The 17878-nt window shown below is 35.3% G+C and overlaps 1 pseudogene; it reads right to left on the bottom strand.

Annotated features, from left to right (window-relative positions):
- The window catches only part of LOC149533976 (MADS-box transcription factor 23-like), a 290054-nt pseudogene that overhangs the window by 48197 nt on the left and 223979 nt on the right, over nucleotides 1-17878 (bottom strand).

Genomic DNA, 17878 nt, shown 5'->3' with positions numbered 1-17878 from the left:
CTGATAGGATCTGGCACACAAACTAAAGGTAACTTGTTCTACCTAGAACTTGGTGAATGCTCATGTTTTATTGCTCAAATTGAAGAAAGTTGGTTATGGCATAAGAGGTTGTGTCATGTCAATTTTGATAATCTGGTGAAGATAAGCAAATTCAAAAAGGTAAGAGGCATTCCTAATATAAAGAAACCTGAGGTCGGTTTATGCAAGAATTGTCAGATTGGAAAAATGGGAAAGACTAGTTTTAAAAGTAAAAGCTATCAGTCTGAAGATATATTAGAAATTGTGCATACTGATTTATGTGGACCCATTGGAATTGAAAGTTATACTGGAGAAAAGTTCTTCATTCTTTTTGTTGATGATTACTCAAGAATGATGACTGTTATGTACCTAAGGAATAAATCAGAAGCTTTTGAGAAATTCAAATGGTACTTGGCAAGAGTAGAAAAAGAAACAGGGAAAAGATTGAAATGCTTAAGGTCAGACAGAGGTGGTGAATTCATTTCACATGAGTTCAATAACTACTACATTGAAAGAGGAATTAAAAGACAAGTTTCAGCACCAGGAACTCCAGAACAAAATGGGATAGCTGAAAGAAGAAATAGATCCATTATGGATTGTGCAAGGACCCTAATGATTGAAAAGAACATTGCTATCAAATACTGGAAGGAAGCTATCAGCACTGCAGTTCATACCTTGAACCGAGTACAACTAAAAAAGGACTCATTCAAAACTCCCTATGAATTATGGTATGGCTACAAACCCAATGTAAGTTATCTAAAAGTATTTGGAAGCAGATGTTATATTCTAAAAGAATCTAGAAAAGGTAAATTTGATGTAAAAGGAGATGAAGGAATATTTCTAGGTTACTCTTGTAAAAGCAGAGCATATAGATGTTTAAATCTATCTACTCACAAGGTCATAGAAAGTGCACATGTGAAAGTTGATGAGTTTGCAGAGAAATCAGAAGAAGAAAGCAAGAAGGTTCCTAAAGACTACAGAAGATTTATTTACATTGAACTTGATACTATACCAAGTACTCCAGTTAATCAGGAATCCTCAACTCCCGAGTCATCAATGACCGAGTTGCAGGAAGTTCAAACCGAGACACAGGAAGTTTTTACCGAGCTAAAAGAATCCGAGTCACTTTCAGACTCTACCAAGCAAGTATCTACCGAGCCAGAACAGCAAGAATCTGAAGTACAAAGGGACAACAATGAAACTCATTCAAGAAGTAAAGAACCTGTGTTAGCTAAATATGTCAGAAGGCATCATGCTCCAGATCAGATCATTGGAGACAAATCTGAAGGAACTCTGACAAGAAGTAAGTTAAAAGGCACTTGTTTACTTGCTGATTTTGAACCCAGAAATATCAAAGATGCATTGGCAAATGATAGTTGGATTGAGGCTATGAATGAAGAAATAGAACAGATAGAGAAAAACAAAACATGGACTCTTGTATCTAGACCCAAAGATAAGAATGTGATTGGAACAAAATGGGTATTCAGAAATAAACTAAATGAGGATGGCAAGGTATCAAGAAACAAAGCTAGACTAGTATGCAAAGGATATGCTCAAGAAGAAGGTATAGACTATGGAGAAACCTTTGCTCCTGTTGCAAGATTGGAAGGTGTAAGAACCTTACTTGCATATGCTGCTCACAAAGGATTCAAAGTTTATCAGATGGATGTCAAGTCAGCATTTCTCAATGGAATACTGGATGAAGAAGTTTACATTGAACAACCTGAAGGTTTTGTTGATCCAGATAAGAAGAACATGGTCTGCAAATTACACAAGGCACTGTATGGTCTAAAACAAGCTCCTAGAGCATGGTATGAAAGATTGCATAACTATCTTATTCAGATTGGTTTTCAAAGGACTAATGATAACAGTAGCTTGTATATAAAAGAAGGTCTAGATAATAAGATTGTTTTGGCAGAAATATTTGTAGATGACACTATTTTCACAGGCAATGATGATCTATGCAAAGAATTTTCAGAACAAATGAACAAGGAGTTTGAAATGTCTATGTTTGGTGAGATTAAATTCTTTGTAGGTCTTCAAATCCAACAAAGTAAGAATGGTATCTTCATCACACAGTCAAAATACATCAAGGAGATATTAAAAAATTTGGTATGGAGGATTGTAAACCAGTTGGAACCCCTATGTGTACTGGATTGAAACTTACCAAGGAAGATGAATCCAAAGAAGTGGATCAAACACTGTATAGATCTATGATTGGAAAGTTCCAGTATGTAGTACATACTAGGCCAGATATTGCCCTTGCAGTCGGTATTGTAGCAAGATTTTCAGCAAAACCAAGAGAAACTCATATAATGGCAATCAAAAGAATAATGAGATATTTGAAAGGAACTGAAGATTATGGGCTATGGTATAAAATTGGAGGTAATTTGGATTTGAAAGTATTTACTGATGCTGATTGGGCAGGAAACCTTGATGAAAGGAAAAGCACAAGTGGAGGAGCATTCTTTCTTGGAAAGAGATTGGTTTTTTGGACAAGCAAAAAGCAGAATTGTACATCCCAATCTACAGCAGAGGCAGAGTACGTTGTTGCAGCAGTAAATTGTTCAAATATTGTTTGGTTTAAGCAGTTATTGTAAGGAATGAGGATGGAAATCAAAGAACCAGTTGTTATGTTCTGTGACAATACTAGTGCAATCAATATATCAAAGAATCCAGTGATGCATTCTAAGACCAAGCATATTGCAATCAAATATCATTTTGTCAGAGAATTGGTACAAGACAAGGAGATCAGATTGGAATATGTCAATTCAAAGGAACAAATTGCTGACATATTCACAAAGCCACTACCTAAGGATGCATTCTTGTATCTCAGAGGTAAGTTAGGGGTTACACCCTATCCGAAATTCACTAAAAACAAGTTTTAGTAATGCATCAACGCATACCAAAATAAAAATCTATCTGTTGATGCAGTCAAATCTGGAAGCTTTGCATATGAATTAGTACTAAAGGTACATTACAATTCATTTAAGTTCTATTGTCTTTGGCATTTGTTGTCAAAGAGGGAGAGATTTACTTTACTGTCATATCTTTCTGAAATTTGTGTGAAAAAGAAAGTTCTTATGTAATACCTTCACAGAGGGAGGTTACTGAAAGAGGGAGAGTCTATCATCTTAGAGGGAGAATTGTTTTGATGACACATTGTGCTGATAAGGACTTGTTTTCAAATTTCATTCTGCTATGACATGTTGTGTTGCCATCAATGCCAAAGAGGGAGATTGTTGGATACAATTGATAATTGCATGATTGTCTTTGATGTTACACAAATGTCATATCAGTCATCAGACAGTGTTAACCGAGCTCACTCGGTCATCAAAGAAAAGTAGCAGACAGTGTTAACCGAGCTCACTCGGTCATCGAAGAAAAGTAGCAGACAGTGTTAATCGAGCTCACTCGGTCATCGAAGAAAAGTAGGAGACAGTGTTAATCGAGCTCACTAGGTCATCAAAGGAAAGTCGGAGAAATCGGTGTTTACCGAGTTAAGTCGGTCAGTGAAGGATTTCACGAAATTCTCTATATTAACTGAGCTCAGTCGGTTAACACAGGAATTATTTTCTGTGCAGTATTTACCGAGTTAAGTCGGTCAGCGAAGGATTTCTCGAAGGTTAAGTAATTAAAGTTAATTACTTTATGTAATGTATGAAGCCGACTTATAGCACAATTATTTATAATTGTAACTTGTATTTGAGCCGACTTGATAATCTGAAAGGTATATATGAAGGATCAAGTTGCGAATTCAAGCATGGAAGTATGAATGTGAAAAAGAAAGCAGATATGATTGAATATCTAATATGCGAATTATAAGGAAGGTCAGAGCAAGTTCTTGAAGGATCAGAGATGCAGAGTTGCATTTGATCAGAGAGGATCTAGAGGAACAGAACAGAGATCTGTATCAGCAAAGATAAGTTGTATTTATTTCAGATCACTCATTGTTACTTTCTAACAATTGTAACAGTGTTTTCAAATCTCTTAACAGAGTGGGTTTAACAGCCTTTTGTAAAATCCTCTAACAAGGTGGCAATTCAGTTGAATTGATCTAAAGACCTCTAGCAAGGCCACTCCTAGCAGGGTGATTAAATCCTCTAACAAGGTCGCACCTAACAGTGTGTTTTGTAACCTTTAACAAGGTTGGCTCCTAACAGGGCTCACTTCAAAAGAGTGAAAAACAGTAACTAGTTACATTGGTGGTTTTTCCCATATTGGGTTTCCACGTTAAATCTAGTGTCTCTTGTCTCTTGTTTCTTGTGTTTTCAGTTTGATTATATGAGTATCAACAATGAGTATTTCCTTTGACATCTTAAGGGACTTGTGGGAAAAATTTTTGTAGTAACTGATTCACCCCTCCTCTCTCAGTTACTCCATTCTCATTTCCAACAATTAGGCCTATAGAGAAGCATTTTTTTGCAGAAACTAGGCAGTCAAATTCTAGCGCCCATAGAATATTCAATCATAATCTGGCATATTCTATTTATAATCGGTAGTTTCAACTTCCACAAACCAGTGAAGCAAACCCACAGTAGCAACTTCATAAACTCTAGTGGCTCTCTAAGCCATTTTTAATTTGTGCGAGCTTTGGCATTTATTTTGCCACAGTATTCACCACATGATGAATGTGGGACTAAAGTCCCACACCCACCATTGGTGCTCCACCTCTCCTCCACAAGCGTCACTGCTTCCATTGACCCCATACTCAGCCGCCACTGAAATTCACTAGTCACCATTCGTTCAATTTCTAGGGCCAAGATTCCATAGACCCATCCTCCACACCAGCATCCAACATGACACCATGTCACCCCTTCCCGATCAACATAGTCACTAAGACAACTCAGCCTGCAACTTCAGCATCAACTATGACACAGTCACCGTCCATGTGTACTACAAAATAATTGACCATGACATCTACCAAGTTAGTTGTATAGATTGACACATCATCTGTATGACCTAATACATCATTGACCATACTACCATGTTAGCTAGGCTAGCCTTTCTTGCTAACATCAACTTTTCATGAGCCTAAATTTGATGCCTATTTGACCCTCATAAGATGGCTAGATTGCATTGCCATAAAGGCCATTTGGACATCAAATTTAACATAGTGTTTTCCTAATCAAACCCCTCTCCATATACAGTTTTGATTTGACACTCCAACTTTGAGAGGCCATATCTTAGTCATCCAGACTTCAAATCAGGTGTAGTTTTTTTTTGGGTAAAATTTCCTGAACTTTTTAGTGGTGAATATTATTTTCTACTTTTAGTGCAAGGATTTGTCAGCAATTTCAATTTTTGGTGATTGTACCTCTCCAGTCCTACATTTTGCAACTTCAAATGCTCTATACAGGGTCATCTGGACACATTTTTAGGTTTAGTTTTTCTAAGCTACATTGCTAAGTACCAAATTTTAAATCCAAAAGGAGGTTGTAAACAGAAAAATCAGAAGCCCACTTTTGTCCATTTTGACAAGTGGCCTATTGTAAATACACTACATATAAAGTGTCAAAAGCATCATTTTTGGGGGAGTTCTTTAGTTGAGTGAATTGAGGGGGGGTGTGTTTCTTGTGGTCTTGTGCCTCTCTCTCTCTCTGTTGTGCTCTTTTAATTATTTATATCATGGGTTCATGTAAAACTCCAGTTTTAATTTCACACAATTATACATGGAAAGATATTGTACGGAGTTGACTAATGGAAAAAGATTTAAATCTATATGTTTATGGTACAATTGTAAAACCCACTGATGCTAATACACAAGTTGATTGGCAAGTTAAAGAAAACTAGGCTTTAGGAATCATTAGGAATTGTGTTGATAGAGATCTCTTCTTCCACATTTCCAACTTTAAGGATGCCAAGGGTGCTTGGGAGAAACATGAAGGGATGTATGGTAAGGTGGATGATGAAAAGGGATTCCAAATTGAGTATGATCTACTTCCATTGGATCCTAAGAATTTTGACACAATTCAAGACTATGTCAACAAAGCCAATGAATTGAGAGCACTACTTAAGGATTGTGGTAATCCCATGAAGGATGATAGATTGATTCATTACATCTTGAAGATGCTAGCTTTAGAGCATGCATCTTTTGTTTTGAGTTACAACATTCACATGTTGACCATGAGAAGTGCATTCACTATGTGTTCATTTGTTCCATTTGCAGAATTGTTGATGTTGGAACAATGCAAGTTGATAGATATGGGAATTCTCAAGTCATCCAACTTTATAACATTGGTGGAAATGATAGATCAATTTAACAGATAACTTGATTTGGAGGTGGAAATAAAGTTGAGTTCCTTCCTGATTTGGTAATGGTGGGAAATCTTAAGGATGATTCATTGGTTGTAGTGGGTAAAGTTAATCATCACACAAGGCTTAATTCATTCTCTCACTTTGTGCCTAAGTCTCCTTCATATGCCTTGTTGACACATTCACAATTACAAAGTAAATTATGGCATGAGCAGTATGGACATCTTACCTTCCACTATCTTCATCAACTTAGCTCAAAAAATATTGTCAAAGGTCTACCTATAATCAACTTTTCTAAGTGTGTGTCTTCAACTTGTTCCATGGATATGCATCTAGAAGAAAAGTATGAAAAAAGTGAAGTCTAGGAGAGAATCAATTGTTCTAGAGTTGGTTCACATTGTTTTAGTAGACCCTTTTGCAGTGAGATTAGTTAGCAAGGGTAACTACATTCTCACTTCCATGTATGAATTTTCATGCTACACATGGGTCTACTTTCTTAATCACAAGAATGAATGTTTGTTAAGTTTCTAGCCTTCAAGATTCATATTAAGAAGCAATCAAGTAAGGTCATCAACGTTCTTCATATTGACAATGAAAGTAGATATATTAACTCAAGACTTAAGAGACTTTTAGTCCTATTCCAAGCATTTTGGTGAAATCTTGCACGATTTTTTGAAATCAATTAGGGTTTCAAGTGTGATTGTGGTTGTGAACCTTGGAGAGAACAAAAAGGTTTCCCTAGATGACCATTCATCCATTAGGGTGTCATTTGAGAATTTGGAGTTGATTGTAGTATAGGGCAGTTGTTATTCCTACTAATTGGTGTTCACTAATAAAATGACTTAGAACCTCTTAGTTAGGATCTTAAGAAGAATAGGGTAATAGAAACCCTATTAAGTAAGAAAAATGCCTAATGTGACCCTCAAGAAAGCTAGGGTAGGGGGAAGGCTGGTTATCACATTAGAGTGGTATCAGAGTAAGTTAAAGACTTGGGAAGGAGGTGTATGTTTGTAGCTATTGGAGATTTAGTAGGTGAGTAGAGTATGGTGACTAACACAAAGATAGTTAAGGAAGTTGATGAGAAAAAGGAGAAGAACAGACTTGTTGAGGTAGCCTTAGAAAAGGCAAACACAAAGTTTGATGAAGTTGCTAATGGAGCTAAGAAGGAAGAAGAAGATAATGAGAAGGGTAAACAAATAGAAGAGGAAAATGTTCTCCATGAGCTAGACCCTATAGATTGAATAAGGAATCTTTCTTGAAAGCTATTGAAGCCCTAGGAGGGAAATCCTTGGAAGGTGTGCTGGCTATTCAATGGAGAGATGGATATAGATGTCGTGATAGATTGGTTGGATGGTATGGATATAGTTTCAGAGGTTATGCCTTAGATCTAAGAAGCAAGAAGAAGAGCCAATAAAAATAGCTAGGTACTTGGGTGGTTTGAAGTGGAATATCTATGAGGATCTTAGTTTGTGGACACCTACTACTATTCAAAGGTGATACCGGATAGCCCTAAAGGTGGAGGTAAATAATAACAAGAAAGGGGATTCTAATTTTAATGACTGAGGCAAGGGAAGAAATCAAAGAGGGCAAAGAGGAGGTTACCAATGTAAAGGTAATGAGCAGAGAGACCAAGGTGAGACTAGGCTGATAGAGAAAGCCACTAAAAGCTCTTCTTGAGGAGGTTACAATAAAAGAAGAGGTAACCAAGGATGTTTTAATAGAGGAAGAGGATCAAGAAAAAGACACTCCTACTTTGCTAGCATGAAGTGCTACAACTATGGTCAAATAGGCCATCTAGCATATAGATGCCATGAAAAGCCCTCTTCTTCAAATCATGAAAAAAGAGCAGCCTATACTCAAGAGGATAACTCTAACTACAAGGAGAATGAAGTAGATCACATAGAGTCAGAAAGAGAAGAGAATATTATGTTTAGAAGGGTATTGGTCAAGCAACCAACTCCTAATGAGCCTAAGAATAAGAGAGCTCTATTTAGGATTAGATGCAAGATCTTGTTAGGATTAACCTCTAATAGAAATAATAGTTACATGCAAATATAACTGATATCAAAAAATAATAGATCACACAAAAGAGAACAAAAGACACCAAGATTTAATGTGGTTCACCCAATCCCTAGGTTACACCCACCAACATCAACTCCAATATTATCATTATCTAGTGATTACAATCCACAATCCCTTATAGCTCAATACCACCACAAGAAGCTACAATATCACCATTACATTATGAAATAAACAAAGTTACTCCATGTGAATCCACACAAGGTCACTTGGCTCGACAAAGGCTTTGAAATGTATAAGAGATCCTTGAAGATGGATCAATAGAAGGTTGTTATCCTCAACTAGCCACCACCTACTAAATCCAATGAGGAAAGAAGTTTTCATGGTTTAGCCCATTTTTATAGGAAATTCATTAGGAACTTTAGTGGCATATGTGCACCTTTGCTAGATACCATAAACGATGGGGTCAATTATAAGTTCAAGTGGACTTTAGAAGTACAAAGAAGTCTTTCGAAATGTTAAAGAAGCAAGTAGCTTCCCAACCTATTTTACAATTTCCTAGTTTTGAGAAACGTTTAATCATAGAATGTGATGCACGTGGTATAGCAGTAGGGGGAGTGTTAAGCTAAGCATGTAGGCTAGTAGTCTTCTTTAGTGAAAAACTTAATTAGACACTACCTATTACCCAAGGAATTTGTTGTGTTTATAGAAAATAAAGTTCTTAGCTATATCAACACTCAAGAAAAGTTGGGTAATAGGAACTTGAGGTAGATGGAGTACTTGCAAGCTTTCACCTTCAAAGCATAAGAAAGTGCAGATGAACAAGGTGTAAGATGCACTAAGCAGGATATTGTTAATAATCCAAGACATTCAGTTACATAGCATTGGAATAGAGAGTTTCAATATTCTCTATAAGGAGGACAAAGAATTTACAAAGGCATTTAAGGTATGTTTGGATTTTGAGAACCATTTCCATAGTAAGTTCTTTGAATTTACCTTACAAAATTGATTGCTATTTAAGGGTAACCAGTTATGTGTATCAAGGGGTTTAATAAAGGAGAACATAATATAAGAAAATAAAAATAGAAGTCTAAGTGGACACTTTGGTGTGAGAGAAACCCTAGAACTAGTCCAAAGGCTTTATTATTGGCCTAAACTAGTGAGAGATGTGATTAGGTATGTAGAGAAATGCATGGTATGTATGAAAGATAAAGGAGGAATGAGTAATACAGGTCTTGATTAACCCCTACCAATCCTAAATAGGCCATGGGAGTGTGTGAGCATGGATTTCATAGTAGGACTAGCAAGAAAAAATAGGGTTATGACAATGTCTATGTAGTTGTTGACAAGTTAAACAAGATGGGGCCCTTCATTCCATGTAAGACTACCAATGATGCAAGCCACATTGCAAATTTGTTCTTCAAAGAGGTTGTGAGGATTCATGGACTTCCATTGAGCATTCTTTTAGATAGGGATGTAAAATTCATGAGTCACTTTCAAAAGAATTTATAGAGCAGACTTTGTACTAACCTTTCCTTTGGTTCAACCTAACATCCCCAAATAGATGGTCAGATTGAGGTGGTCCATAGGGTGCTAGGTAATCTCTTTAGGTGCCTAAGTTGCATGGGAAAACATGGAATGTAATCATTCCCCAAGTAGATTATGCCTACAATGATAGTAGGAATAGAACCATAGGAAAAAGTTCCTTTGAACTTGTGTAGGAAATGCATCAAAGGGGTGTCAGTGAGTTGAGAGATCTTGGAGGAGTGGAGCATATAAGTGGACATTCTTAATACTTTTCTCAAACTATGAAATAAATCCATGAGAAAGTCAAGAAGACTTTGCTAAAACCATGAAAGAAATCTATGAGCAAGGTCTAAGTTGCTCATAGTTGCTCAATAAGGTCAAATTGAGCATCTTTTTGTTTAGTAGGTAAAGTGGTCATGAGTTTTTTTAGGTCCTTCATACATGCTTTTCTTCCATTTGATTATCTTGGAAAGGTTTGGCAACCTTTGGGGAGAGTTTGAGGGGTTGGGATGTGTTTATAGGTCCATCCTCAACCTTTTTCCAGGGTTGGAAGCTTGAGAAATCCTAGTGTGTACAAACTGAATAGTAAGTGTTTAGTCATAGTTTTGTGTTTTTGAAGATCTTGGTACTTTAATTGATTAGAATAGGAATTGTTATTGTTTGAAGAGTTAGAAGAGATTGATTTGTGATTCTGTATAGTGCTATTTTGTCTTTTTGTGAGGTTTTAGTTGCATGCACAAATTATTTTGGCTTTTTATTGCCTATTGTTCTAAATCCAATATTAGAGCAAGATGGAGTCATAACTCCCTCTCCCACTCTAGGATTTATATAGCCTCTTGGGAATGGGAATATGACTCCTTTTACATGTTTGATAATGAAGGAAAGGCCCTACAAATTTGAGGAATGTTTTTTAAGCTGATGCCCTTGGCGAGCTAGAGCTACATGGCTAGGGGTCACAATCTATAGTAGAAGTGTTTGGAGTGGTTGAATGTTTGAGATACTTCAACCAGACCTTGGAATGTGTTGGAAGATGTTGTGGTGAACCTCCAAACTCAATGGGAGGCATTGAGGGAAATTATATGCAAGGAAAAGCAATCTTTTTACCAAATAACCTGTTAAACCCTTAAAACCCGTGGTTTTAGGTTTAATTTGTGGTCATACTATACGGAGAGGTTGAGAATCCTAGACCAAAAAATATTTGACTTCTCTAAAAGGATCATCTATATTAGTGGTTTATTTTACCCCTTGTTATGGACTTTTTCAAGTTATCTTGGATATTCTTCATTAATAGGTCTAATTTCTTGTAGCCTTATTTCAAGTATTTTGGTGAAATCTTTCATGAATTTTGGAAATTGATTAGGGTTTCAATTATGATTGTTGTTGTGAACCTTGGAGAGATTCAAAATTCATTCCTATATTACCATTCATCCATTGGGGTTTCATTTGAGCATTTGGACTTAATTTTACTATTGGGGAGTTGTCATTCCTACTAATATGTGTGCACTAGTTGAATAGCTTAAGACCTCATATTTAGGATCCTAAGAAGAATAGGCTGACTAGAAACCCTATTAGGTTAGACAAAGGCATAAGATGACCCTAGAGGAAGCAAGGGTTAGAGCAAGACTGGTTGTCACATCATTTAAAGATCAACCTAACTCAACTAGGACAGTTTTCCATAAGATGCTAAACTACCCATGCAACTTGTTGTTTTTCACAATGTGATGTGAAGTGTTCCATTGTAGAAGATCTCCTACACCCAAATAAAAATTTCTCAAAGAAAAGAAGCTATCTCAATCCAATTTAATAAATGTAAGTATGTGTTGAGTGGTCATTTGCATGATGCTAACAATAGAAATTCTGAAAAATTTCTTTCTTGAAAAGTTAATCAATGACCAACTCCAAGTTTTTGGTTGAATTTTCTTCAAACTATTGGCAACTCAATCAAAGATAAGTCTTTCTATTCACAATGAGGCCTTTTCTGGTATCTACCAATTCTACACAACTTTTATAAAGAAAATATATTTTATATATTTTCTATTTTATTATGAATGCAATTTATGATGAATGCAACTACATGAATTCCTATTTTAATGAAATGTTTCAAAAGAAAATAATGAAGATAGAGTAATGAGATATTTAATGAAAATTGCTAAAAGAAAAATTCCTAATGAACATAAGGCAAAGTAAGAACACATCTATGAATTAACTTATCATCAATTGGAACTTTAATTAAAACTGAAATATGTTTCTCGATTCGTCAAATCATCCATCCATAGCAAGTGTGTGCACATGAGAGAAAATGCTATGTAAGAACAATGGTGATCCTTTCTCTAATTTGTCACAATAATAGAATTTCTTAACTTAAGGAAAAAAAAAATTAAAAGATTTCCAAATTTATAACAACATAATAAAACCATTAGCTTCATTAATATTCATGAACCTAAATTCACAAAAATAACACTCTAACAAGATTTACGACACTCAGAATGAGAGCACCAATAGAATTAATTATTGGATCCAACTATTGGCCTAGAGTACATATTATATTCATATATTTATAAGAAACCCTCGCCTATTTTTATGTTAGGAGTGAGATTTATTCTAATGTAAACACTATGCTATAAACTAATAAAATAAAGCTAATTATATACAAACTGACTATCTAAATGTTGCTAAGTAGGTATCCACCCTTTTTTATATCAATTAATTGGTGCAAGAGCCTTTACATCACTTAAAGCAATAAAAGAATAAGAATATAATAATATAGAAGTGATGAGTTGATCTAGGAGTCACTAGAAGATTTTAAAATGGAAGCTTGGCCTTCTCTAGGTGTTTCTAGGAGTTGAACTATTGTCAAAATGTCTTTCCAGCACATGGAATTCTCAAAAATAGCAACTAATAGTTAACTCTTAGCCCACTACTTAAAATACAAAATTGTTAGCACACTTCTTAATTTTTTGCATTTTTTTATAAAGCACACCTCTTGAAAAGTGCACCTTTGGATAACAAGACAAAAATTCTCAAAAATTCTACAAGTGTTGAAACTCAATTTCTAGCATCTTGATTTTCTTCCCTCTGGATTGAAATGATTTCTTGATGTGATATTCTAAACTTTTGGATTATAGTAGTGATATTTTTTGTTTTCAAAAAATCCAAGGACTTGTACCTATTTTACATGACTTGGTGGTAATTACTAATCTCTAACCAATTATCCACAAAATTTTCCATCCTAGAACCTAACTTTAGTAATGCTTCTTTTGTTTTGAAGATTTGTCTAATATCATCTTTGGATAAAGCTTCCTCAAATAATGATCTTAAATATTGTACTACTATTTCTACTAAAGATAGATGAGTTCTTGACTCATCCACAAAAAATTCTATACTATAGGCATTATAGTACTTATCCAATTCCAAAACTACCTCTCAGCTTTATTTTTTATTTCATGAATATCCTCATATAACCCTCCCATAAATTTTTTGTCAATTGATACCTTCTCTATCCAATCATCTATTTTATCTAATTTCTCTATTGTATGCATCTCCATCGACATCGATACCTTTTTTCCTTTGATGGTCTTCATTGCTTCCAAATCATTGGCTCATGTATGTACTTCATCCATCAACCCAAAATAATGGTTTATTAATGTAACCAATTTGTTGCCATTATTTTGGATGCTCTGTAAAAGGTTCAAATCATCCTGATTATATGTACCCCTCTCTCTACGTTCAAAACTATGACACCACCTTTTGCAAGCATCCAAAAATGAATCACTTTCCTTTGTGACTTAACCTCACTCTTTATTCTCTAGAGAAGCCCCTAGAGAAACCTCTAGATGGTCAGAGTCAATCAGGCCTAGTATTTCATTTGCATATCCCCTTAGTAGCTCATTCTTCTTTTTTAGTACCAAAAATCTCTAACTCACCCTGATCCTAGTGTGTAAACACTTGCTTGAGGCATGTGGTGATTAGAACCTTTATTGTATCAACTATGGGCTTTCCCAACACTATCTCCTTCATATAATATTCTTTTGGAGACACTTCCTCAATATCAGTGTCCTGAGGGGGAATGGCACCATGTGCCATGAAATATTCATTCTGATTATTCATAATAAAATCCAATATCTTAGCATCACTTTTGATACATTTTGGTACCTTGATTTTCTTTATCAACTCCTTCAGACTCTCCTCTTATGTGAACTCCATATATCTCCTTTTTTGAGTTAAAGCCTTCCTTTTTAACCTAGCGAGAGTACTTCCCATGGGGGACATGTACTAAGCATATGACGTAGGTTCTGAAGCTGGTCCTTTCCCTTTATCACCTTGTTTTGGAGTCTTCCCTTGTCACAGGAGGACTATAGATTGAGCTTTTATTTTTACTTATGTCAAGGACCTAGTCTCTACTCTGGGAGGAACTTGTTCTTCCTTGATAACTTGTCCTTATGATACTTCATCTGTGTGTAACTGGACATACTCACCTTCCTCCATTGTCTGGTATTCTGGCTCTATTTCTAGAGGAGGTATAACAACTAGTTCTTGTTCTTGCTAAGGAGGGATGGATTGAAGGTCTTGTGATAGTTAGGGAGGTATACCAAGTGGCCCTTATGGTAAGGGAGGCACCTGTTCCAAATATTCTCCTAGTGACTAAAGGGTATCCCATAAATTTTCCCCTACCATTTCTGCGCCTAATAACATGAAGTCAAAGTCTAAAACATTGAAGACATCAATCCATTCTCCTCCCATCTCCACTATCTATATTTCTTTTTCCTTATCTAAGCCTTTTATCTAAATTGGTTGTTCTAGGATGGAAAGTGTTGTCTAGTTAAAACTCTTACTCCTTTCTTCTTTTGTAGCTCTTCCTGAATGGGTTCTCCTATTGAGTGGGATATACCTAGTCTTCTCCCCCTCTTCCTCATCTTGAGCCTTAGGTACTAGAACCTAAGGTGTTGAAGTACTCTTCTTCTTTAACTTAGTCCTTTTCTCTCCCACCACCACCATCTCAGTTCATGGTCTCTATGGTACTGCTGGGGTGTCCTCTACAAGGGTTGTTCAGGCTTCTTTCTCCTCAAGTTGAGCCCCTTCTTGTTTGGTTGGTTATGTATGAACATGTTCTTGTTAGGGTCTTTCTTGCGTAATGCTTTTCCTCTTTTTCATCTTTACCCTCTCTTTCTTGAAATACTTCACTTTCCACTTGTCTTGATGTACTATCTCAGGCCTTACGGGTGACTTGGAAACATATATAAGAACTATAACCTTCATGCCTTTACTCTTCTTTGGTCAGGCGGTGGCTTGTAAAGTCAAAGCTTAGGGAATCAGATCCAAGAGAAAAGGTTTTCTAACACACTCCTTAGTTAGTTGTATAACATGTCGATCCCTATGATGGATATCATAATTCTCCTCTTGACAGATCTCTAGATTCCTAATGGTTCACTCATAGATCTTGTCCCTACTCTATAGTGGGTCCAATAAATCATGAGTGTCCTTGTTCAACACTTTTAGAGGTAACTCCAAATTAAGCACCTTTTGTGCAAGTTGTAGACTCATCCTATGATAGTCCCTAATCTACACATCATAGTCATCTACATAGTTCATCTAGTGATCTTCAATTGCCCACTCTGGTATGAACTTTTTTCCTACAAGATGTACCATACCAATATGGTTTAAGTAGGTGCTACTTGATGTATAATCATCTAACGGTTATTGATCCCATTTAGAGTTCAAAGTGGCTATGTCTACACCCTATCATAAGCTAAGGTTAGTTTCCCTACTATCTCCAATAGTAAGAATCTTCCTGATAGATAAGGAGGGAGCATTCTCAGGCACAGAAGAGTACCAGCTACTTGAATATAATAGAATGTGTTAAACTAAATGCAGTAAGCATCTATTTGTGATATGAGTTTCTACTTGTACTGACATTCTCTTAGTATAGTCTCCATCGACAACCTAAATGATAGAAAAGATGAATCCACCATTAACCGATCTGTATTTGAGCCTTTTAAAAGGAAGCCTCTTCTTGAAAATTTGGTGGTAGACTATGTACGACCATGCATTTTCATCTTGCATACTTCCTCTTTTAACCAAACTAGGATAATTTGTTGGCCTTGCAACTACGAGGTTCATGACATAGGAGTATTCAAAAAATAGAATACTAGTAAAAAAGACAAGTTCAAAGAACATTCAGCTTGTTATTCTATTGAATAATAGTTTCCTATTTATACAATAGCTTGACTCAACAATATTCCTAAAAGATTTCCAATTAGATTGACAAGAAACTACTTCATGATTGGCAACACAAACATAAACTTGACACTAACTAAAACTTATGGACACCTCACTCAACACATCTACAAGAAGAGCTTGATTCAAACTAGAACTCTTTGACTCACACCTAAACTAAACTTGTGTTGCCAGCAAATCAACAAGGTTTTCCACATGTCCAACAATTATTTATTGACTAGTTGGAACATTAACTCTAACACTCCCACTTAATGTGAAAAATAAAGGAAACACTATGTAGAAGTTATATTTTGAAAATACGTCATAGATGAGTAAGACTTTCTCATAGTTATGCAGCTATCATCTAGCTTTGAAACACCGTTGGACACACCATCTCCACATGAAATGTCTCATAACAATGTCAAGCTTCCAAACTTTTAGATCTCCCTGAACTATTGGACACACCATCTCCACATGAAATGCCTCATAGCCCTTATAAAGGTATAGCTTCTCCAGTCCTATAGTACCTCAAACTATTCAAGCATCCATCTAGACTCTACCACATCTTTTCCTATTTTTCAAAGCATTGATATCTTCAAAATGAAAAAAATTCTTCACTAAACTTGTAATCATCTAGTGGTTCTTCTCTTGGCCTAATCCTCTTAACAACTTTTTCTCTAATAGACATAATTTAATAGGAAGATAGGTAGCCAATAGCGTTGATCATGTATCATCAGGTCATGTTGAACTTCCCACCTCTTCGGCTCAATGGTGACCTAGTGATGAGGTACTTCCCTTGTACTAGTTCTCTTTCTTATGAATCATTCTCCCTATACCAACAGTTTTCCATGTCATAAGTAATTTATAAATATTGATCCACCCTTGGTAGATTGAAGACCTTCTAGATATTTAGTGGCCTTATGCCTAACACAATCTCTCTTTTTAAACTTTTGACCACCTTCTCTACTGGTATGTAGTGGTCTATTAAGAGTCATTATTAGTTTACATGACTAGACATACACTCGATGTGAAGCCACATTTACTTGACCACTCTTGATTAATGGGCTAATTTAGCTTACAATAATATACAATAATATTGTATCTTTGTTGATCGAATGTTATGCAAACCACCTTCCAACATTTGTTCTAGTGTTTGTAACTCTTTTAGAGTTAACTCTCAAAGGTCCTCTCCCTCCATATGCCTATGTAAAACCAATGAACAAAACTTAGGTTAAAGAAAACTGTTTTCGTAGAATAAAAGCTAAGTTCATGATATTTAATAATGTCTACTTATGCTTTACCTTAACATCTGGTTGATGTTTTCTTTTTTTTGTTTCATCCTTCGAAAATCTTGATTATCAAGCTGAAAGTAATTTCAAAAAATTAGTAAAATATTTAAGGCTCATATACCTTGTAATTTTACATGAAATATTATGTTAGGATTTCTATTAAATATCAATATAAACATACTAAATTCAAATAAAATCAATCAAAATTATATTATAGTTTAAATTATTGATATAACATGATAATAAAAAGTTGTCCTATTACATAATGATGAATACAAGATTTGATTTGATAATATTAAAAATTATTATTTTTTATATAAATTATTATAATAAGTATATTGTATAATTTTATTGCATTTATTATTTTAATGTAATTAATTAATCATTTTTACCCAATTTTAGTCATATTAAGCTATGGTTTTGTGGGGTGTCACTCTTGATTATCAAACAATTATTTTTCAAGGGCTGTTGATCTGTTTTAGCTTCTTAAACTAAATTTAGCCACTAAAGCTGTTTTGGGGAAAAAATAATAATTTAAATCATGAGGCTAATTTTCA

This window comes from Cupressus sempervirens, chromosome 10 (genome assembly GCF_028749045.1).
Source record: "Cupressus sempervirens isolate cs-2001-9-10 chromosome 10, ASM2874904v1, whole genome shotgun sequence".
NCBI lineage: Eukaryota > Viridiplantae > Streptophyta > Pinopsida > Cupressales > Cupressaceae > Cupressus > Cupressus sempervirens.
This window is presented reverse-complemented; position numbering and strand designations above follow the sequence as displayed.